Source organism: Dendrobium catenatum, unplaced genomic scaffold (genome assembly GCF_001605985.2).
Source record: "Dendrobium catenatum unplaced genomic scaffold, ASM160598v2 fragScaff_scaffold_692, whole genome shotgun sequence".
Classification (NCBI taxonomy): domain Eukaryota; kingdom Viridiplantae; phylum Streptophyta; class Magnoliopsida; order Asparagales; family Orchidaceae; genus Dendrobium; species Dendrobium catenatum.
In genome coordinates, this window is record NW_021319154.1 from 1449993 (window position 1) to 1476557 (window position 26565).

The following is a 26565-nucleotide window of genomic DNA, read 5'->3' on the forward strand; positions in this document are numbered from 1 at the left end:
GTGAGGGGGTAACATGGTTTCTCCAAGCCTGCTGCACGCTTACTCCTCCTATGGCCCAAGAAGATCTTGTGGGAAGCTTCCTAAGGGGGAGATCCTTCAAGGTCCATATCCTCTAAGGTACTTTGCCTTCTCCAGAAGGGAGAAAAACGAGAAGGTTTGTTGCCATCACTGGGAGGGTGACATAGCATTTGGTACTCCGCCACATCGGGGAAGGTGAAAGTGAGGAATTGAAAAGGCTTCTCCGTCTTACTGTGCGGGGAAAAAGGAGAATTATATTTAAGTAATGAAATTCATGGAGTGGAGGACTCCTGGGATTGGACGTAGGTCAAGTGACCGACCCACCATAAATCTTCTGGTGTGATTTTTCCATTTACTACGCTTTACTTATATTTTGCATTTTACATTTGCTATAACTACTTGGTGGAAAGTCTATTCTAGATCATTTATTATGTGATTAAAATTTCACCACTTATGTGCAAATCATGTTTTAATTATCGCTTCCACATCAAGTTAAATTTTCATTTAAAATTTAAAAAAAAAAAAATTAGAACTCCTATTTATGATTGTTACTTTATTTCAAAAAATTTCAATTCACCCCCTCCCTTTGCACACATCATACTTTCAAATGGTATCAGAGTTGGGTTTCAAAAATCGATCATTACACATTTTAGTAATCGTAATATTCTGGAGGGTTATTCTATAATTCTTCCACCCCTGTTTGACAACAAACCATTTAATTTCCTGAAAATTAGAATGTCTACATTTTAACAGTCTATAGACTATCATATGTGGATGTTGGTTAAAGAAGGTTACACTACACCATTTAAACTTATGAATGACATAAAACACTCAAGTACCTTTAAGTGAATGGAGCAATAAGTATAGGGATCTAGCACAATTAAATACAAAGTGCTTAAATTATTTTTTTATGCATTAATATTAGAGGACTATATGAGAGTGTCTACCTGTGCTAATGGTAAGGAGATCTAAGATAGACAGTGTATCACATATGAAGGAATTAGTAAGGTTAAACAGTTTAGATTAAATATTTTATTGTATGATTATGAACTCTTTTGTATGAAACATAGGTTCACGTGATAGTGACATCCTTGGATGTACTAGGTAGAGAAATTTCTAATTCTAAAAAATTTAATAAGATTTTAAGATGCTTACTGAGTTTCTATGATGCTAAAATTACTATAATTACTAAATCTAAAGATTTAAATGTTTACTAAATTGACAATTTGCTTGGGTCACTCATTGCTTACGAGCAAAGAGTGAGTCAAAGGCAAAATGATGCAGGAGATAAGAAGGAGTGGATGGTGGCTTTGAAAGTGAATAACTTAGAAAGCAAAAGTTTTGTAGTGGAGGAAGATGACGATATAGCCTTGATGACCCGATAGTTTAAGATTTTTATGAAAAGAAAACAAAGGCATAATCAAAACAACTTAAACAAAGGTAAAAGCTCAAAAACTACTAAAGTTTCATCTAACATGATTTGTTTTGAGTGTAGGAAACCAGGTCACCTCTAAGCTGATTGCCCAAATTAAACATTAAGATCCAGCTAAATAAGGAAAAAGGTGAGGAGAAGGCAAAATATAAGAAAGGGAAGATGAAGACACAAAAGGCATTTTGGGCCGACTCTGCCTCAAAATCGTCAGAAGAAGAAGAAAAGGAGGAGGTAATGAATTTGTGTCTAATGATTAACGATAATCTTGATCAATCAGATCAAGATAAGGTATGTCAAATTTCATAAGAAGTTTTTTTAATCATTTCTAAGAAAATTCATAACTCGTATAGAAAGTTAAAGAAAATGCATGCTAATCTTAATGATGAATTTAGTACGTTACAAACTGAGCATGCTAACTTAGTTAAAGAATATTCTGATTTAGATAGAGATCATATGTCCCTACTTGATGATTTCGATGCATTAAACAAGAAGCATATTTAATTATCTGATGCATATGAATTCTTGAAAATATTGCATATTGAATTAGAAAAGTAGTTTAAAAAATTAGAGAAACTTGCATGTGAAATAGATAGCAATGAACATCATCTAAAAGTGGAAGTTGCAGCATATGAATAAGAAAATAACACATTAAAAACAAAAATTATAGCATTTAAAAAAGATAAGACATCATCCACATTAGCTCAACTAAGCAAACCCCGGCATTGCATGCATCACACAACTTTAAGAAGAGGCAACACCACCCACATAAGTTAGTGAACCCATTTCCTAGTGTTAGGTGCTTCTCTTCTAGCATGCTAGGTCACATAGCCCGCTCTTACATGATTCATCATTAGACAAACCTAGTGTGGAGATCTAAATTGCATTCATCATAGCATAACATGCATACATCTCATTCATCCAAGCATAAGGAGGAACCCAAACTAACCCTTGAATGACTTTGTGGGGATGCTCTCACAAATGACCTAGTGAGAGTATATGGTACCTAGATAGTTGATGCTCGAGACATATGACTGGATACTTGAAGAAGTTCATTACACTGCATAATAGGATTGGAGGATAAGGAACGTTAGGAGATAATACCACCAGGAAAGTGGTGGGCTCAGGTATTATTGAAAATGCAAAAAAAATAATAATAATAATTGAAAATGTTTTATTAGTTGATGGTTTAAAGTATAATTTGTTAAGCATTAGTCAATTGTGTGACAAAAGTTTTGACATAAAATTTCTTTCATACAAATACTTAATTAGTTTAAAAGATAAACTTGTATTATAAGAAAAACGAATGAACAATGTTTGTATGTTAGATCTTGATTGTATTGAAAATTCAGATTCATTGTGTTTAAAAATAATAATAGATGACTCGTGTCTATGATATAAGAGACTATGATATGCTAGTATGAAAATACTTAGAAATATCACCCAAAGAAATCTAATTAGAGGCGTAACTAAGTTAGACTTCACTAATGACCATTTATATGATACCTGGCAACTAGGAAAACAAATAAAATCATCATTTCATTTAATCAAGGATGTGATTACATCTAGGCCACTAGAAATCCTTCATATAAACCTATTTGGACCTGTTAGGATTGCTAGCCTAGGTGGGAAGAATTATGGATTTATAATTATAGAAGACTTATCTAGATTCAATTGGGTAAGATTCCTAGTACAAAAGAATGAGTCGTTTGAGAAATTTAAGACTTTGTCCACTTGGATTCAATGAAAATTAGGATGCAAAATCTGAATAATCCATAGTGATCATGGTGGAGAGTTTCATGAAAATTTTAATCCTTCTATTAAGAGATATGAATAGAGCATAACTTATCTACCCCTAGAACTCCTCAGCAAAATGGAATAACAAAAAGAAAGAATAGAACGTGTTGATATTATCTACCTCATTACCTATTTAAGAGAATTTGATGATAACAATCATATGCTTGGATGCTCTAATTTGTGTGCTATGTATTTGAGGTGTAATGATGTGCATTGTAATTGCTTATGAGATTTACATTACACAACTCAAGATCAATCAAATGTTGAGATTAAGATGGACCAAGATGGATAATTTGAACCCTTTTACATTCGTAGGAGTTTGTTAGTGGTCCACCAATATTACTTGCATGATTTGATTTGCTCACAATCTAAATATCTTTTGATTATATATTAATCCTGATATAAAAATCTATAAGATTTCTTTAATAAATAAATTTTATAACCATCACTAATTGATTAATTATTATCAAATATAGAAAGATATATAATTAAGGAAATAAAGATAATAAGTTTATATGACACATTTTTTATTAAGTAGTTATTTTAAACTGACTTGTTTCATATGTATTAATTAATGTATGATTAATTTTATATATATTACATAATATTATTATATTAATATTCAATATATCCTTAAATATTTAAAATTATACATGAGTTTTTATTTTACTGAATATGATAATATGAAGTCTGAAACGTGGTCTAATTTTTATTGCATTAGATAGCTTGGATTCTGTAGATGTAAATTGAGATATTATTTGACTAATTTGGATTTCATTTGAATTTATAATGAATTTCCTAACACTTTCGGATTTAAATAAAAGCTGCTACTAGCCGTTTTAGCCCTATTTTGGATGCATATGATGAATTTTGACCTTTCCATGTGGCTAGCCATTTTCTAGCCGTTTGAATCTCATATATAATTAATATAAATGAATTCTTAATGGAATATAATATTATTAGTTGATAGAAAACATATTAGAATAATATTTTTATTCAAATGTGTCTTTACTTACCCTTTCCCTTTAAATGCCTATCTTCTTCTTCATGTAAGGGCTGATCAAACAAGAAAATCTCCAACAATTTTTTCCATTCTTCCTTTCCTCTTTACATGCTAAATCTTGAGAAGAGAAGCCTTGATTTTATTCCAAGTATTATTTTCATTTGCGAGATTGAAATAGTTGTTGGAAAGCATCACACTCAAAATCGAGTAACATCTCTTAAGTTCTTGAGTTTGCTTATCATCTCTAAATCCTTACTTACTGTTCTTTTAGCTTTTACCATATATTTCTTTCTTAAAAATATTTATTTTATGGTCAAATACTTGTTAGAAATTTAATATTAAAGTTTTCTATATCACATCTTTTAAATCCATAAAGTTTAGCAAATCAAATATTTTACTTCTTTAAGGTGACATAGATTTACATCTATTATCAAATTCATTTTACTTTATTGGAAGAGTTAAAGTTTAAATCAGCAAGACTATATTTTTATTTAAAATATTATTCTTATTTTAAACAAAATATAAACTTATCTTAAAGTGAGCAAGTTTAATATTCCATTTGCAAGTAGTGAGGTGATTAAAGTTAATTTGTAAGATCACCTCAAATATTGTGGATATTTTATTGCAAGATTATTTGAGCTTATTTTTTTTACATAAAGTTGTATTTTTCATTTTCTTTAGGTAGGTCATTTAGCTTAGAGAAGTTTTAATTGTAATTAGATTGGGTTGTACTCGCCCGTGAGGAGAGTACTTAGGTTGTACAGAACTTCTTTGGTTTAAAGAAGTGAGGTTTGAAAAGCAAACCTGGTATTAGTGAATTCTAGCCCGAGAGTTGGCTAGCGTGGACGTAGGTCGGATTGGAATCCGGGCCGAACCACGTAAATATATTGTGCCTCTTATTTTCATTCTTTGCATTTATTTTTCTGTCTTTTTTTTAAGAATTATTGTGTGATTACTTACTCTTTTCAAAATTGTTTTAAAATCAATTTAATTTTCATCGTTTAATAAAAATTTTAAAAACCCCAATTCACCCCCCTCTTCGGGTGCCATAGTCATCCAACAATTGGTATCAGAGCCTTGGCTCTTTTTATTTTGGCTTAACATCCTAGAGTAGATCCACTTATAAACTATGGCACAAGGTTTTCCTAAGGGTTCACTTCCCGAAGAACAATCCACTCATCATCCTCCATTGTTAGAATGTTCCTTTTTATTATTGGAAAAATAGAATTGGTACATTCTTAAGAGGGTAAGACTCCCGTATGTAGCACATGCTTACACACCAATATCATACACCCACTAAAGAAATTAATGGTATTAAAATTGAAAAACCTTTTGATGAATGGACTGCATTAGAGAGGGAATTAGATGAATTAAATGCTAGGGCATGTAACACTTTGCATTGTGCACTTCTTCCAGATGATTACATGAAAATTTCTATGTTAAATTCAGCAAAAGAAATTTGGGACAAATTAGTTATAACTTATGAAGGTACTAATGAGGTTAGAGATGCTCACATAAATAGACTTGTTCATGAATATGAATTATTTCGTATGTCTCTTTCTGAATCTATTTCTGATATGTATACAAGATTTATGAAAATAATTAATACGCTACATTCTCTTGGAAGAATATATAAGAATCAAGACTTAGTCTATAAGATTCTTAGATGCCTTCCCAAAGAATGGGATGCTAAAGTAACTGCAATTAGTGAGGCTAAAGATTTATCTACTTATCCACTTGATCAGCTTTTGGGTTCTTTGATAGCACATGAACAGGTTATAGCTCAAAGGAATAAATTGGATTAATCTTCAAAGAAAGAGAAAGAGAAAGGTAAAACTATTGCCTTGCAGATTGATGATAATAATGAACCTAATTCATCAAGCTCTAATGAAGATAGTGATGAGGTGGCCATGCTTTCAAGAAGACTTGGAAGCTTACTAAGGAAGAAAAATCAAAGGTATAAGAAATCCAAAAATTATAAATTTCAAACTAAGAAATTTCCTACAGGAGAAGGGATTATTTGTTACCATTGCAAGAAGCCTGGACACATAAGAGGAGATTGTCCAGATCTTATTGATTCAAAGAAGAAAGAGATGGATGTAGAGAGAAAGAGTGACAAGAAAGAAAAGAAGTATTTCAAGAAGAAAAAGAAGGCACTATGGGCCAACCCAGATTCAGATGAATCAAGTTCATCAGATGAAGAGGTGAACATTTGCCTTATGGCGGGAGAAGAATCAGATCATGATTCTCAAGAGGTATGTAATGATATTTCTTATGAAGAATTAGATGATGCTTTTAATGAATTAGTTATTGAATATAAAAAATTAAAAAGAAAATATAATGTTTTAGAAAAAGAGCATAAAAGTTTAGATATGCATTTTCTTTTGTAGGAATGCCTTCAAAGTAAAATAAATGAAGGCATGTGGTACTTGGACAGTGGATGTTCAAGGCATATGATGGGTGATAAAGCAGAATTCTCTACATTAGAACAAAGTGATGGAGGATATGTCACATATGGAGATAATGCAAAGGGAAAGATTATTGGCATTGGATCTATATGTAAGAACTTTATTACTTTAGAAAAAGTCTTATTTGTTTCTGGTTTAAAACATAATTTAATATCAATTAGTCAATTATGCGATAAAGGTTTAAATGTTTCCTTTTATGCTTCACATTGCATTATTAGAAATAATGAATCTATTTTGCTTATAGGAAATAGATATAAAAATATTTATTTAATTGATTTAGAGAATATAAATGATGTTAATTTGAATTTACTTTGCATGAAATCTACAAATGATGATGCTTGGTTATGGCATAGAAGGCTATGTCATGCCAATATTCACACTTTGAATAAAATTTCTAAACTTGATTTAGTTGTTGGCTTACCAAAAATTAGTTTTCATTTTGATTCTATATATGATGCATAAATTCTTGGTAAACATATGAAAAGTTCATTCAAGAGTAAAAATATAGTTTCTACTAGTAGACCTTTAGAATTATTACACATGGATTTATTTGGGCCTATTAACACAACTAGTTTAGGTGGTAAAAATTATGGATTTGTTATTGTAGATGATTATTCAAGATATACTTGGGTATTATTCTTAGCTAATAAACATAATGCATTTAATGATTTTAGAAAATTTGCTAAGTATATTCAAAGAGAACAAGGTTATTTGATTCATAGAATTCAAACGGATCATGGTGGAGAATTTGAAAATAAATCATTTGAAAATTATTGTGATGAAAATGGAATTAGACATAATTTTTCAGCTCCTAGGACTCCTCAAAAAAAATGGTGTTGTTGAAAGAAAGAATCGCACTTTGTTAGAATTAGCAAGATCAATTTTAGATGAATATAAACTTCCAAAGTATTTTTGGGCAGAAGCAATAAACACCGCATGTTATGTTACAAATAGAGTTTATTTAAGACCAATTCTTAAAAAAGACCCCTTATGAAATATTTTTTGGAAAGAAACCTAAGATTAGTCATTTACATGTTTTTGGATGTAAGTGTTTTATTTTAAATAATGATAAGGATCCTTTAGGTAAATTCGATAGTAAGTCTGATGATGGTATATTCTTAGGATATTCAATTTTTGGAAAATCTTTTAGAGTTTTTAATAAGAGAAAATTAATTATTGAAGAATCCGTTCATGTAATTTTTGATGAAAATCCTATAGAATTAATAAGAAATGATTTGAATGATGATGATATTGAAAATATAAAGAAAATAAATTTGGAAGAAAAAGAGGGTGATTCATTACCTAAAGAATGGAGATATAATAGAATTAATCCAAAAGAGTTAATAATTGGTGATCCTTCCCAAGGTGTTAAGACTAGGAGAAACCTTAGCGATGAGGTAGAACATTTTACATTTCTATCAGAAATTGAACCTAGAAATATAGATGAACCTTTATAAGATAATTTTTGGATAATTTCTATGGAAGAGGAACTTAACCAATTTATAAGAAATGATGTTTGGGAGTTAGTCACAAGACCTCATGATCAAAATATAATTGGAACTAAATGGGTTTATAAAAATAAGCTAGATGACTTAGGAATTATTATTAGAAATAATGCTAGATTAGTTGCACAAGGGTACACACAAATAGAAGGAATAGACTATGAAGAATCTTTTACACCCGTAGTAAGACTAGAAGCTATTAGATTACTCCTTGCCTTTGCTTGTTTTAAGGACTTCAAACTTTTTCAAATGGATGTCAAAAGCGCATTTTTGAATGGATATATTGATCAAGATGTTTTTGTAGTACAACCACCAGGTTTTAAAAGTATTAATTTTCCTAATCATGTATATAAATTAAAGAAAGCATTATATGGTTTAAAGCAGGCTCTATGTGCTTAGTATGATAAGTTAAGTAACTTTTTAATTGAACATAGTTTTAGAAAAGGTAAGGTAGATACAACTCTTTTTATCAAAAATATTTGAGATGATTTGATTATTATACAGATTTATGTTGATGATATATTATTTGGAAGTACAAATGAAAGTTTATGTCATGAGTTTTCCTCATTAATGTCAAAAGAATTTGAAATGAGTATGATGGGAGAACTCACCTTTTTCTTAGGACTTCAAGTAAAACAATTAGAGTCTGGCACATTCATATGTCAAACCAAATACATAAATGAATTATTAGAAAAGTTTGATATGAAGAGATTCAAATTGAGTAAAACTCCTATAAGCCCATCAACTAGACTTGATTTAGATGAATCAGGAAAACCAATAGATCAAAAACTTTATAGGAGTATGATAGGTTCACTTTTGTATCTTACTACTAGTAGGCCTGATATTATGTTTGCTGTATGTTTATATGCAAGATTTCAAGCTAATCTTAAGGAATCACACTTAATAAAAGTTAAGCGAATATTTCGCTATTTGATTGGAACTCATAAGTTAGGCTTATGGTATCCAAAAAATTTATTATCATGTCATTTAGTTGCATATTCTGATGCAGACTATGCTGGTTGTAAGGTTGATAGAAAAAGCACATCTGAAACTTGTCAATTTTTAGGATCATCACTTATTTCTTGGTCTTCTAGAAAATAAAATTTAGTTGCTTTATCCACTACTGAAGCAGAGTACATAGCCATAGGTAGTTGTGTTGCTCAAGCTTTATGGCTAAAGCAACAAATAGAGGATTTTTGAATTAAGCTTAAAAATATCCCCATTAAATGTGATAGTACAAGTGCTATAAGTTTAACAAAAAATCCTATAAAACATTCATGAACTAAACACATAGAGATTAGACACCATTTTATTAGAGATCATGTTAATAAAGGTGATGTGAATATAGATTTTGTAAACACAGATTCTCAAATAGCTGATATCTTTACAAAACCTTTAGTTGAAGAGAGATTTTGCATGTTAAGGCATATGCTTGGGATGTTAGATTCTAACATTTAAATTTATTTTATATGTTTAATTATTCTTTTTGATGTTGTCAAAGGGGGAGAAGAAATATATATGTTGGTCATAATTCATTTTACATGCATATATTTAGGGGGAGAATTATTTTTTTATATTTTTCTAATGCTTAAAAGTTATGATAAAAGGTTAATTTACACCTTTGTTATAACTATACCCAACATAAATTTGTCATCATAAAAAATGAAGAGATTGTTGATATTATCTACCTCATTACCTATTTAAGAGATTTTGATGATAACAAACATATGCTTGGATGCTCTAATTTGTGTGCTAATTATTTCAGGTGTAATGATGTGCATTGTAATTGCTTATGGGATTTACATTGCACAACTCAAGATCAATCAAATGTTGAGATTAAGATGGACCAAGATGGATAATTTGAACCCTTTTACATTATCGTAGGGGTTTATTAGTGGTCCACCAATATTACTTGCATGATTTGATTTGCTCACAATCTAAATATCTTTTGATTATATATTAATCTTGATATAAAAATCTATAAGATTTCCTTAATAAATAAATTTTATAATCATCATTGATTGATTAATTATTATCAAATATATAAAGTTATATAATTAGGGAAATAAAGATAATAAGTTTATATGACAAAACTTTTATTATGTAGTTAATTTAAACTGACTTGTTTCATATCAATTAATTAATGTATGATTAATTTTATATATATTACATAATATTATTATATTAATATTCAATATATCCTTAAATATTTAACATTATGCATGTGTTTTTATTTTACTGAATATGATAATATGATCTCTGAAATGTGGTCTAATTTTTATTGCATTAGATAGTTTGGATTATGTAGATGTAAATTGATTTATTATATGACTAATTTGGATTTCATTTGAATTTATAATGAATTTCCTAACATTTTTGGATTTAAATAAAAGTTGCTACTAGCCGTTTTAGCACTATTTTGGATGCATATGATGACTTTTTCACCTTCCCATGTGGCTAGCCATTTTCTAGTCATTTGATTCTCATATATAATTAATATAAATGAATTCTTAATGGAATATAATATTATTAGTTGAGAGAAAACATATTAGAATAATATTTTTATTCAAATGTGTCTTTACTTGCCCTTTCCCTTTAAATGCCTATCTTCTTCTTCATGTAAGGGCTGATCAAACAAGAAAATCTCCAACAATTTTTCCATTCTTCCTTTCCTCTTTACATGCTAAATCTTGAGAAGATAAGCCTTGATTTTATTCCAAGTGTTATTTTCATTTGCGAGATTGAAGTCATTGTTGGAAAGCATCAACACACAAAACCGAGTAACATCTCTTAAGTTCTTGAGTTTGCTTTTCATCTCTAAATCCTTACTTGCTGTTCTTTTAGCTTTTACCATATATTTATTTCTTAAAATATTTATTTTAGGGTTAAATACTTGTTGGAAATTTTATATTAAAGTTTTCTATATCACATCTTTTAAATCCATAAAGTTTAGCAAAGCAAATATTTTACTTCTTTAAGGTGACAAAGATTTACATCTATTATCAAATTCATTTTAATTTATTAGAAGAGTTAATGTTTAAATCAACAAGACTATATTTTTATTTAAAATATTATTTTTATTTAAAATAAAATATAAATCTATCTTAAAGTGGGCAAGTTTAATATTCCATTTGCAAGTGGTGAGCTGATTAAAGTTAATTTGTAAGATCACCTCAAATATTGTGGATATTTTATTGAAAGATTATTTGAGCTTATTTTATTTACAACAAATTGTATTTTTCATTTTTTTTATGTAAGTCATTTGGCTTAGAGAAGTTTTAATTGTAATTAGATTGGGTTGTACTCGCCCGTGTAGGAGAGTACTTAGGTTGTAAAGAACTTCTTTGGTTTAAAGAAGTGAGGTTTGCAAAGCAAAGCAAACCTCGGATTAGTGAATTCTAGCCCGAGAGTTGGCTAGCGTGGATGTAGGTCGGATTGGGATCCGGGCCGAACCACGTAAAAATATTGTTCCTCTTATTTTTATTCCTTGCATTTATTTTTCTGTCTTTTTTTTGAAGAATTATTGTGTGATTACTTACTCTTTTCAAAATTGTTTTAAAATCAATTTAATTTTCTTCTTTTAATAAAAATTTTAAAAACCCCAATTCACCCCCCCCCTCTCTTGGGGTGCCATAGTCATCCAACAGAACCTTGGTAGAAGCTGCTAGGGTAATATTAGCTGTGTACTCTCTTCCTAGATATTTTTGGGCAGAAGTAGTAAACACGGTGTCTTATTTCTTAAATAGGGTGAACATTTAGTCAAAGTTGAAAAAAATGCCTTATAAACTCCTTAAGGGTAGGACACCGAATCTTTCGCACTTGCATGTCTTTGGTTGCAAATATTTTATCTTAATAAATGAAAACTTTTCTTAGGAAAATTTGATCATAAGGCTGACAAGGGTGTCTTATTAGGTTATTCATCTATAGGTTAGGCCTATTGAATCTTCAATAAGATAACCCTAGTAGTAGAAGAGTCCACTTATATAGTGTTTGATGAATTAGTTAAGTCCTCTGAACCTAAATTGGAAGAAGATGAAGTAGAGGCAATTCAGGAGTAGAAACTATAACCATAGGAGAAAGGGGAGAACCTAATGAATATTTTCCTAGAGAATGGAGATACTCTTTTAGTCATCCTAAAGAATTAATTTTAGGGGAAGCATAGGAAGGTGTGAGAACTAGGCACGAACTTAGGAAGGAGGTTAGTCATTATGCATTCATCTCTATGATAGAACCCACAAGTATAGATCAAGATTTAGGAGATGAATTCTGGATTATAGAAATGCAAGAAGAATTGAATCAATTTATTAAGAATGATGTTTGGGAACTAGTCAAGAGACCTAAAGAGCATAGTGTAGTTGGAACAAAATGGGTCTTAAAAAAAAAGCTAAATGATTCAGGAATCATAGTAAGAAATAAAGCTAAACTAGTAGCTAAGGAGTATAACTAGATTAAAGGTATAAAATTTGAAGAAACCTTTGCTTCAGTAGCTAGACTAGAAGCCATAAGGGTGCTATTAGCCTTTGCTTGTTTTAAAGATTTTATATTATATCATATGAACGTAAAGAGTGCTTTTTTTAATGGGGTAATCATAGAGGATATTTATGTTGAACAACCCCTTAGATTTGAAAGCTCACAATTTTCAAATCATATATTCAAATTAAAAAAAGGCACTATATGGGTTAAAGTAAGCACCTAGAGCCTGGTTTGAAAGACTTAGCTCATTCTTACTAGATAGAGAATTTATTAAGGGTAGTGTGGATACCACACTCTTTATACAATAGGTAAAAGATGAAACTCTCATTATTTAGATTTATGTAGATGACATTTTGTTTGGATCTTCATATAAACCATATGTGATGAATTATAAAAAGTAATGAGTAATTATTTTGAAATGAGCATGATGGGATAGCTTAATTATTTTCTTAGTTTTAGTGTAAAATAAATGGATAATGAAACATTTCTTAGCCAAACAAAATACATTAAAGATATTTTGAAAAAATATAAAATAGATAGTGCTAAGCCCATAAACACTCCAATGAGCTCTATGATTCAACTGGATAAAGACCCGAAAGGAAAATCAATAGACTAGAAAAAATATAGAGGAATAATAAAATCTCTACTCTACTTAACTGCCAGTAGAGCTGACATAATATTTAGTGTGTTCCTCTGTGCCTACTTTCAAGCTGATCCTAAAGAGTCACACTTAACTACAGTCAAGAGAGTCCTTATATATCTACTAGGGACCTTGAACTTAGAAATTTGGTATCCTAGACACAAAACTTTCTTTGAAATCTTAGGGTACTTAGATTCTATTTTTGTAGGATATATGGTATATAGAAAAAGCACCTCTGGTACCTGCTAATCCATAGAACAATCTTTATTTTCTTGGTCTAGTAGGAAGCAAAATTTGGGAGCCCTCTCCACAGCCATGCAGAATATACAACAGTTGGAAGTTGTATTACACAAGCATTATGGTTTAAACAATAACTTCTAGATCTTGGATTACCCGTAGGAACCATCCCAATCATGTTAAAACACAAGTGTAATCTGCATATCTAAAAATCCAATTCAACACTCTTGAACAAAATATATAGATATTAGACATCACTTCATAAGAGATCATGTAGCTAAAAAAGATATATAATTACAACATATTTCTATAAGAGATCAATTGGCAGACATATTTATGAAACCAATAGCCTACGATACCTTTAGCACTTTGAGGACAAGACTTGGTGTCATAGACATTCATGCATAATTCGGAAAAAAAACACAAAAAAAGAAAAAAAAAAAAAAACTGGTCTAAAGTGTTTCCTGATCATTACACATTGAACCCCAAATTTGATATTTCTTTTCTTTTCATCGTATTGTAAGATTCACTTTTGTACTCTATGAACTATCAAAACTGCACAAATCATAACCCTCTATTAAACCAACGATCCAAATTCCATTTCTTCTCAGCATATTTTATTGTATGATAATTATTGTACTGTACGATCCACATGAATGTGAATTCAATTTGTTTAGTATGATATAATTGCACTTCGAACTAAATGATAGCCCTTCTTCATACTAGACAACCCACGTGTATAAACAAATTGGGATGAATTAAAGTCAATCGGAATGATATAATTGCAGTTCGTACTATACAAACATCCTTTTGTAATATATAAAGCTATTCGTCAAAGATTGTACCAATGACCCCTCAGGACGATCTCAATTCCTTCAGATCGTACTGTATGATTTAATAACCTTTTTTAAATAATTCATCCCTAAGACATAATTACATATCAAAATGTACGATCCTATATCATACTTCACGATAGTCTAAAAATTCTATAAATTAGCAGGGACCTAAGATCACTTCACTCATTCCTTATCTAATTCACTCACTCTCACCTATTCTTACTCGATGGCAAGCAAGCGCGACCGACTTATCCTAAGAAGCACTTCTTCCTCTCATTGTCACGACGATGGCTTTTTATTCGCCAAAGATGAAGAAGCATGCCATAAGTATAAGGCGTGCAAGATTACACCCTCTTAAATGCTAAATCAAGCTGCCTTAAACTTTAAGGTAAAGAGCTTATTTACATCCACTACTTTCCAATTCCTACTCACCTTGGAATTCCCTTACAATTCTGAACTACTCTTTTAATTTCTAGCAAATCTAACTATGAATGTAAAAAACTTAACCCTCACCTCCATTGTATGTCATCAAAAGGTAGAAATCACAAAAGTCAATCTTGCATGGTACATCAAGCTTTCTTCTAAATATCCTAGAGCCCACTCGTTCCTTATAAATGAATTTGACTGGAGTGTCATCAATCTAGTCCTTTGAAATGTTACTTTTCACCAACACAAACCACTTGTCCAGTCTCTAACCCAAAATGCCTGCATCATTCAACATGTTCTTCGCACATCAATCATACCCAAAGTTAGCAATAGGATTCAAATGACCCCAATCCTATCTATTGTCACCTACCTCATTATGTCAAACACTAAATTTGATGAAGCCAATTTAATTCTTGACTATATCCAAAACATGACCCTAGTTTTCCTTCCTACCACCCATAGAAAACTTAGCCCTTGGCTACCTCATAGATTACATTCTTCAACACAAATATGACTTAACCAATCCCGATGAACTCAAGAATCTAAATATTTTCTATATGGATGTCTCCTTCCATATTTTGTTTTATCGTGGGTAAGTGCATGATGAACCGGATTTTGATGAAGAAGGAGAGGATGCTTGATGCTCACATCCAAGAACAACACAAACAACACGAGGATGTCTATGATGGTTTGGGGAAAGATTTTCTTTGATTGATTAGCAATTCACATACATCCACCGCTACTTTCAACCACCTCCACCACCACCTGATCAGGATCCTACTTTTTTACTTGTCACTGCCTTATGTTTTTTCTATGTTTTATTTGTTACTCCTCTTTTTGGTGATGTCAAAAGGGGAAGAAATTTAGTGTGGTATGCTTGGTTTAGATGTCTTGTTTACCCTTTTTTCTTCCAATGAAATACATGTTTGTTTTGTTCATTCTTTTATTCATGCTTTTTCATTTACTTTAAAAAAATAAAAAAATTATGCTAACTTGCTTATTGATAACTTTATTTGATATCATCAAAAGTAGGAGATTGTTTTAATCCATGACCCTTAGCCTGAGATTTTCATGATGAAAAATAATATCTATTTGAATTATCTTATTATTCATTGAATATTTTGATATTGCTCTTGTCTGTGAATACTAATATTTTAGGGAGATCAAATATTTCTCAAAGACAACAACAGACTCGAGATTGGGTAGAATAGTATGTGAAGTCTATAACCCTATATTTTCCTTTTAACTATTGCTACTTAATGAATACCTATGAACTAATCGTATTATACAATCATGATCGTACTGTATGAACTACTGCTACTCAACGGCTACCTGTGAATTAATCATATTGTATAATCATGATCGTACTATACGATGTAGTTCTAATTTGAAACCCTAGCCGTCAAATTAATTTAATTAACTTTTTAATTCTGAATTTTGAATTGATCGTACTGTATGATCAAATCGTATAGTACGAATATTTGAATACTTAGTTAAATTAACCCATGTGATTAGTCAATTAAATCAAAGATTAATTACTGATTGCTAATCGTACTGTATGACATGATTCGTATTATATGATTAATTGAGTCTACTTTTGATCATCCTGAACATCATACCAAACGATACCTTGATTTTTTTTTTATTTAATCGTACTAGGCGATGTGAATATCGTACCAGATGACCTTAAGCTTTTAACATATCATATTGTACTAAGTGGATCATACCATACAATGAATAGAGATGAGTTTTGGTCATCCCAGCATTCATCCTATATGAACAGAAGGAAAATAATACATCGTACTAGACAATGTTGTATCATATTGTATGATATTTTTCAGAGAAATTATTTGTTCATACTCCTTCATATCAGGACGAAAGCTATTTTGAACTGATCATACTGTACGAACATAAACAGCTAAATTGAAATTTTAGGGTTTCATGGAGCTTGATTTATAAATGAAACTTCTATCTTTAAAAAAAAAACATGAGAGAGGAACGTGATAAGAAGGGGACTTCTTAAGAGAAAGCTACTTGAGAAGATTTTAGGTTTGTGAGAGGAAGGAGAGGGTGAGTTTATGAGGCAGAAGGAGTGTGAGGGGATCACAGGTTTCCTCCTATGGCCTGAGAAAATATTATGGGAAGCTTTCTAAGGGGGAGATTCTTCAAGGTCTGTGTCCTCTAAGGTACTCTGCCTTCTTCAGGAGAGAGAAAAATGAGAAGGTTTATTGCCATCATCAGGAGGGTCGCATAGCGTTTGGCACTCTGCCACACTGGGGAAGGTGAAAGTGAGGGTTTATAAAGGCTTCTCCACCATGCTATGGGGGAAAAAGAGAATTACTGTTGAGTAGTAAAATTCCCAGAGTGGAGGACTCCAGGAAGTGGACATAGGTCAAGTGACCGAACCACTATAAATCTTTTGGTGTGATTTTTTTATTTACTGTTCTTTACTTATGCTTTCCATTTTACATTTATTATAATTGCTTGGCAGAAAGTTTATTCTAGATCTTTTGTTATGTGATTAAAATTTCACCACTTACATACAATCATGTCTTAATCATTCACTTTTGCATCAAGTTAAATTTTTTTTCAAAATTTAAAAATAAAAAAATTAGAACTCATATTTAGTATTGTTACTTTTTCAAAAATTTTCAATTTACCCCTTATTGGTACACCTCATACATTTAGGAGATAGTTTCGACTCCAACTTTGAACCCTCCAACTATCCTGACGAGCAATAAATTTGCTGCCCTTCAAAACTCTTATGACCTAGCATCCAATTACCCTAAGACTGACAGCTCATCCTTATTAGAACAACTTTTAAATTCTAGTGGTAAGAATGCCAATCCTCCCCTATCCAAAAACACTAGGGGAAAAGGATCCAAAAAGCCTCTCACCCCTACATCTAATCATAAATGATCAATCCCTCTATAGCTACGTGGAATATTAGAGATTTTTGCTCCTCTGACAAGGTTTCTTAAAGCAAACATTTAATTCAATCTCTACGGTTGGATATGTGTTGTATTCTGGAGAATAGAATACATGTCTCTGTTCTTTCTGACACAAGATTTTCCAAAAATCACTTGGTGTTTGATATGGAAAATAGTTATAATAACTTCTATTGCTCCAATTCTGGGAGGATTTGGCTTAAATGGTCACCCGACAGGCTTTCATTCAAGCCTTCCTTCCTCTCTTTTCAAGTGGTAGCTAGGATGGTCATTTATGGCTCTAATGCATCATTTCTAAATTTGATTATTTATGCCTCTAATCATCATGAAGAAAGAAAAGCTCTTTGGGATGATTTAAGATCCATAGCCCCCTAGGGAACCCCTTGGATTGAAATGGGAAACTTTAACTGCTGTTGGTTTCCCTCAAATAAGTTAGGTGGTAATGTTCTACAACAAAATCAGCTGCATGACTTTATTAGCCTAATTTTTGACACTTCTCTTTATGGTTTGGAGTTTGTTGGGCCTTCTTACACTTGGCACAATCAACAGATAGAAAAACCTATTCACATTAGGTTGGATCGTATGTTGGTCAATAAACATTGGTTGGCTTCCTTCCCCAACGCTTATTACATGATTAAAAATCTAGGCCGTTCTGATCATTGTCCCATTGTGCTCTTGCCTGGAGATAAAACCTCCTCTTAGCACAACTTCCTTTTTAAAAACTACTGGGTAAATTATGAGCAGTTTTGGAATTCTCTGCTAGCAATTTTTTTGGTTAAAATCCAAAGGGCATTCTTTTGTTGACCTTTGCTCTAACCTCAAAATACTCAAGATTGCTATTAGAGGGAAAGGTTGGGCTACCTCTAACTTGATGGCTGATCATATTAATACTCTCCAATGCAAGCAGGAAGTATACCTTTGTAGCCTGAATACTGATTGCAACATTGTTGATACTTCTTTGGCTCTTAAAAGCATCAACAATCATTTGGCAGTTGCATCTTCTATGTGGTTCTCTTGGATTAACCAGTGGGAAAAATTAAATGGATATCTCATGGGGAGGATGATCTCAAATTCTTATATTCAAGAATTCACTTCAGGACAAATTATAAGAAAACTGCCATTTCATTGGCCATGTCTAACTATACCTCCTCTGTCCCTAAGGCTATTAAAGATTTCATCTCCTACTTTCAAGGCCTCTTTAATGATTCCAAGCATCAAGAGTTTGACATTAATCACTTCCCCCCTGGTAATGTTATCCCTTCTAAATTTATTAATTCTCTTACTTCTCCTTTTTTAGAGGTTGAAATCAAAAAAGCAGTTTTCTCTAGTGCTCCCAATTCTACTCCGGGACCTGATGGCTTCAATTTTGAGTTCTATAAATCAACTTGGGTGATTATTGGTCCTACTATCTATAATGCTATGAATTATTTCTACAAGAAAGCTTATATCCCTCATTCGGCTAAGGGTACAGCCATCATCCTTATTCCCAAATCCAATAATGCCGAGGTTATTACTGATTTTCGACCAATTTCTCTTTGCAACACCTTCTCCAAGATTATTGCTAAAATTCTGGCTGAGAGAATAAAACCCATTATGCCCCATATCATTACAGAAAATCAATCTAGCTTCATTCATAAGAGGATCTCCACAGATAATGTTATACTAGCCAATGAAATTCTTTTTCATTCTTGGAACTCATCCAAATTCAAGCTTATGTGTGCCAAGCTTGATATCAAAAAAGCGTTTGATAGAGTTTCCAGGGAGTTTCTTATTCTGAGGATGGTTCAGAAAGGTATCCCTACCTTGTTTGTCAATTGGAATGAAGCTTGCATTAAAGATGTATGGTTCTCTTTATGCATTGATGGAGCTCTTGAGGGATTTTCTCCCTCCTCATTTAGGCTAAGGCAGGATTGTCCCTTAAGTCCTTATCCTTTTTGTATTGTCATGGATGCATTTTTTTATTTTCTGGATTGTACTTCTAACGATACTATCTTTGAAGCTCTCTCTATTGGTGGTCATATGCTTTCCCGCCTTATGTATGCTAATGATCTTATAATTTTTGGGAATGTAGAAATTAATAACTGTGAGATTCTTGGCCAAATTCTTAGGAATATTTCTATGGCTTCTGGTTTGGAAGTGAATTTTGAAAATAGCTCCATAATTTTGCCTCCTATCTATCATATTGCTCGTAACATTTGCTCTATCCTCAAAATCCCTACTACCTCCTCTTGCATTTCATATCTTGGGGTTCTTTTATCTCCCTACAACCCTAAGCTTGCTAGCTTCTCTATTCTGTTGTAAACTGTTACCTACAAACTCTCTAGTTGGAAAGCTAAATCTTTATCGTTTGCCGGTAGGCTCCAGTTTCTTAGGTTCACTATTTGGAACACGATTGCTTACTGGATTCGTGGGTCCATTATACTGAAAACCATTATTAAGAAAATTGACAAGCTTAGCGCTAAATTTCTTAACTTTGGTGAGACTACCGGCCCAAAATTTTATTTAACCTCTTGGCGAAATACTTGCAACCCTATAGAAGTGGGAGGCCTTGGATTTCCTTCCTTGCACTCTATTCAGTTTAGCTTTAATTGCTATATGCTTGAGAGGATTTATAATTATCATAGCCCTCTTGCTTTGTGGTTGTTCAACATGTATTTATCTCCTTGGAAGGAACCTGCTCTAAAGCCTCTAAAATGTTGAAATGTATCTATAAGGATACAAAATTGGTCAAAGAAAATTTTAAAGTTTCTCCTAACTCTCTAATATCCCTTTATTGGGATCACTGGTTCAATGACAAAGTTTTAATTGAGCTTATGGATTTACAACTCATCATCAATCTCTTCCATTCTAATGCTAGAGTCTCTATTTTTCTCAATAATGATGGTTGGGAACTGCCTGCTGCCTTGCCAGAATCTGTCACTCGAGCCCTTTTTGTTATCCCTGTGATTGGCTCCTTGTTTTGGTGAAAAGTAGAGCTTTCCTGGACTTTTATTTTAAGGATGAAGCTAAGGTAAAATGGTATCACTTTGTCTGGCATAAATGTCATGCTCTTAGATTCTCTACTTTCTATTGGATGGCTTTAAATGGCGGTATCAAGACAGCTGATGTTCTTATATCTAAGGGTCTTAAGTTGGATGTATTATGCCCTTTATGGCATAACACGAATGAATCTGTTTCCCATTGGTTCTTTGAATGCAACTACTCTTTCTCTGTCCTATCTAAGCTTATACCCAACTTGAGGTCATTGCTTCTAAGACCCAATATATTATAATTTTTTTAGTATACTGATGAGAATCAACATAAGAACAAGGAATTTTACTATCTCCTTATTTGCTTCTCTGTTTATTATATTTAGAGAGAACAGAATAATAGGAGATTTGGCAAGCTCTTTGTTTCATCTACTACCTTAGCTCGTAAAATTAAAGCTACTTTCTTCTCTAAAGTTTTGAAATGGTAAAATGGTTATATGCTTCTGGATTTGCTATAATGTGGCTATTTCTCATACATATGGTGTTGCTATTGTTGTTTTCTATGCTGGTGTTTCGATTAGGTGCTCGTGGCTATCTTTCGGTTATGTCATTGTTGTAATGTTTGTTTTAAAGGCAGGTTTTTCTGTTGGTGGGATAGAATAATCTAATTGTTTTTTTCTCCCTTTGGACGACAATTTTTCTGTCGGCTGTTATTCATCTGCAACCAGGTTGAGAGAGTTGCAATTCCTAAGCCCGGTGGTTAAATATTTCACTATCGGATTGGGTTTATTTTTGGTGAATACTATTAGCTTTTTGATGTTTTGTGTTTCCATGTAACTCCTTTTTGATCTAGGGTTTCTCTGTTCCCCTATTTTTTGGTCTGTGCTCTTGCAAATTTTGCTTTTTATTTTGCCTTTGCTTTTCTTACATGTAACTATTTTGATTCAATGAAAATAGGCTAAGCTCATAATTTTTCCAAAAAAAAAGGTAAAATAATGATTAAAAAAAATTATAATTACGATTTGAAAATTAAAAAATAAAAAAAAATTCTCGAATGATGTCTGAGTCCTATTTTTAAAGATGTAACTGTTAACACATGACAAATTTGTGCGTCGAAAAAAGATAATGAATTCTGTACAATGCCCATTTTCTTTAATATATCTCTTGGCATTGCATATTTTGGACACATTTGGTTATTTTTTCTTAAAATCGGATTGTTCAATTTTTAAATTTGTTATAAAGATTGTGACTAGACTTTAGCTTCTTTGAACATATACAATTAAAGTAAGAAAATATGTACATATAATAGATATATAAAACTAGTATCAAATATTTTATTGGAAAAAAAACTCTTTGATCATATCTAACACAGATAGAATGGTGGATCATATTATTGGGGAATCATTACTTCAACTAGGCCCCATATTCTTCGAAGGTATCTCTTAGTTTTTGAGAGGGTGGCCCAAAAGTGGTAAATAAGGCATACAGAATAAAGCTTACAAGCGAACCGGATATAGAGATGACCATTCGGGTTGTTGTTTCAATTTATTTGATAATTTCAAGATCACAAAAATCATTATAATGTCATTTATTTATAACTACAACGGAATGGTATACAAACTCAACATATTTCAACCCATGATGAAAGAGGGCTTATGGCTATAAAAACTATTGAGAGTGGTTCTAGATTTGGGCCAAGACGAACTGGCATAGGGTAGAATGTTTGCGAAATCATCAACATAAAATGTGACAGCATCGCATGCATTGAATTCAATAGGACTGAATTAAAAGTATGGTTTAAAAATATTTTGTGCGTAAAAGTATACAAGGGATGTGAGTTTTTTAGGTGTTCTGCTAAAAAAATAAATGTAGGGTAATTTTTTGAAGTATTTGAATTTTTTGCTTTGTTCATTTTAAATGCATTTAAATTTGCTTGGTTTTGTTGAATTACACAACCATTAAAAATGTAAGCTTTGCTTGCTTGTGTCGTTGATGACTGCCACCACTAAAGACTACTATTGCCATAGGTTATTGGCCGCACTTGGCAGCCTCTACCATGGTCGACTGCTGTCAACCCTGCTGGCTACCCACTACCCACTATCCATTGCCACACCATTGTCGTCGTTGGCCGCCGGCTATTAGCCATGGCCACTTGCCGCAGCCAGCCCCAACCATCACTGCCCTTGCCACCATCGTGTGGTTTCCTACCTATCACCATTGATCGTCCTCTCACATATTATAGCTATCGATTGGTTGTCCCCTGTTTGGTTCTATGAAGAATTAATTTTTCTTCAAACTAAGCGTCAAAAAAGAAATCTTTATATTTATTATAATTAATCAAATAACTCAAAATATTTTAAATATTTTATGTTTAAATCGTTATTTTTTTTCAATCTTATTTCAGTACGTTTTTTTAATTTTACCAATTTGCAAATTTTTGTAGTGATTTCATGGTGAAGATTTAAAGTAATTATGTCCCAAAAAAGATTTAAAGTAATTTCATGATGGTTTAGTTGTACTTCCACCACCAACTCCACTCATACAATATAAAAATAAAATTGTACTTCCACCACCAACTCCGCCCATGCAAGATAAAATAAATGAACAGAACTTGTATCAAAAGAATACATTTAAAGAACCAGTTCCTAAGTGAAGCATTTAATCTCCATTATTTTAACTTAATTCCAAGAAGATAATTTAAAACCTAAACAATCTGTTTAGTATAAATCCCAAAAAACCAGAATGTAAATAGGATGATTGAATCTCCACAAACAAAGGCCTCCATAATAACCAAAAGGAACCAAGAACCGGCACCACTATATCTAACCAAGGTAACCAACCAGCAAAACAAAAGATCCTACTCCGAATGAATGTTCTTTAAAAGTACTCTTTCCAAGAAAATCTTCATACATAGTTTTAACTATCCTATTATAAATTAAGCAAATTTTGAGTAATTATGAAGTTACTATTGTTAGACATTAGAAGAAACACTTATTCTTATAAGATACGTGCAATATTGACAAAATTTGGCAATTCAATTAACATGCTGAATTTATGTTTCTATCCTCATCAATTTTAAATAATTTTTAAATAAACATTAATTTAGTTTTTAAATACTTCGCCATATTTAAGAATAAGAATTTTTTTGGGACATGTAGGCCATTCAAGGTAAACTCGCACACACAATGCATACACAAATACTCGAACTCAAGACCTCTAGTTGGAAGCCTATGCTCTCAACCAACAGACTATGGTGAGTTGTGTTTTAAGAATAAGAATTGTATATTGGAGCTAACTATTGAAACTGCCATAACCAAAGAAATCACAAAAACTAAACCGATTTTAGAGAGTGAAAACCGAGTTTATAAATCTTGACAAAGAGATTATTTTCATGGTTTTATATTTGCTTAGTAGAAAAGTTGTTCTTGATCTTTTTAAGCAAATAGAGTAATGTTGACCTCCACACTATAACCAAAATGAAACAAACAAAACCAAATAAAATATGCTTAAAAATCATTACTTTCCTCTATCAAATCCATTACCCTGCCGAAGATTTGCCATTGCTATAGTCATATCTTTACAAATGACACCGCCGTCAATGGCCCATCCCGCGTGTGAAGATCTCCTCGATCTCTACTCTTTAACGTCGTTAAAAGCAAGTGAAATGAAACCTTCACTCTTCTTCGACTTCTTCCAGCATCTTAAACTCCCACAACCCCAATCCACCTTATCCTAACATCAAACCGATCACACTGTCTTTATCCTACTGGAATCGACGTCTAATTATAGTTAGCTCACGTCTAACCACATAGCCACAAATAACTAGCTAAATCCCGATTTCCTTCTATCTCGAGATGTCGAACCAACTCATAGGCCTCCGGCCTTCAATATACATAACATGTTAACCATAATCAATCTGGACTCCATCTATTCCTTATCAACCTAGCCCTACCCGAACTCACATATGGCCATACCCGAACTCTAGCTGACCCTTAGCTTCATACCTTCCATCTGATCTTTACCCAACCTTCTGATTCCTTTAATCCATACACACACACACGCACACACACACACACACACACAGAGAGAGAGAGAGAGAGAGAGAGAGAGAGAGAGAGAGAGAGAGAGAGAGAGAGAGAGAGAGTTGCAGATTTGGGCTCAAGTCTTGTGAATTTGATGATAACAAATATTATTATTTTAATTTAATATGTTATATCCTAATAATTAATGTTCATTGCATATCTATTTTCTTTATTGATACAAACATTTTAGGTCCACAAGCTCACTCTCAAGCTAGCTCAAGATTGGATATACTACGACTGAGTCAAGTATATAATTTTAATTTAAATACATGTTCTACTTTTTCTTGAGTCAATTATAATATGATGGATCCTAAAGCTAAGTAGCCTTGCACACACACACTCAAGGGAGTGAGTAAAGGGAAATAGAGAAAATTAATTTTTTGACCAAATCGTATAGGACAATTTTGGATTGTCCTTAACAATTTATTTAGCTCTCAACCCTAATTACGATATATGGGTCATCTAAACCTGATTAATCAAATCATCCTAGACGATACTTCCATTGTTCTAGATGATATGCTTAAATAAGAAAAACCATATGCTAAACTCATTTAGGAAAGATTTTAAAACTCTCAAATTTGCACTAATTATACAGGACGATCTTGATTATCCTAGATGATTCATACCAATCATGCTTAAATTGATTAGAAATTAGGAGAGTAATTAAGGTTAGATTGATCGATCATATTATCCAGGATGATTACATAATTGTATTGGACGATCTGTAAGAAAAATCTTAGTTTTCTCCTAAATCTCCTAGATGTCCCGAACTATCTACTGGACGATAGTGTCTGATTTTTAACTAATCATACATGACAGTTGCAACGTCATTCTGGATGATCAGTTATATTTCTACATATCATCACGATTTATCTCTTGGATGTCCTGAACTATCTACTAGATGATAATGTCAGATTTTAAACTAATCCTACAGGATAATGTCCACATCATCATGGACGATAAACTTCGTGTTCTAATCGTAGAAGAAACCCAAATCATCCTGGCTGGAAGGGCTTATTTAAACTAATCATAGAGGAAAATTTGTCAATCATCCTAGACAATCTTAGATGGTAAGTTAAAAATTAGGGCATTATTTAAGGCCTTCTATTTAAGTTCTCTTAATTGCTTATGATATAATCTTTTGCTGTTATCCTGGCCTGAGAGAGCTTAGAGAAGGAGAAGGAGAGCTTGGGAAGGAGAGATAATCTTTAGAGGGGGAGTTTATGAGGTATTCATAAAGATTGCTCCAAGCAAGGGTTCAATTCATCTTCTCCAATTGTCATCCTTGGCTCCTTGGTTGCTCTAGGGAGGTCTTCATTAGCACTAGATCAAGGTTCTCTGCCTACTTCAGAAGGAAGAAAAAAGAGTTAGGGTTCTTTGCCTATTTCAGGAGGAACTAAAAAGAGTCTAGGTTCTATGTCTCATCGAGATTAGTGAAAAGATTTTGTAAGGGCTTCTTCACCTTATTGTCGGAGCAAAAGGGGAGACACTATAGTTTTAGTGCAATACCTGGAGGGGAGGCTTCAGGGAGAGGATGTAGGTCAGGTTGATCAAACCATTATAAAAATTTGATGTGTTATTTCTATTTTTATTCATGTACTAAATTTCTACATTATTTACTCTTGATTATTTGTTTGGTTGAAATATCATAATTATGTTTATGTGAAATTGTTATACTTCCACCTTAGGATAAAAGTAGTTTGTTTTCAAATATAAAAATTCTTAAAAAGATTTTCC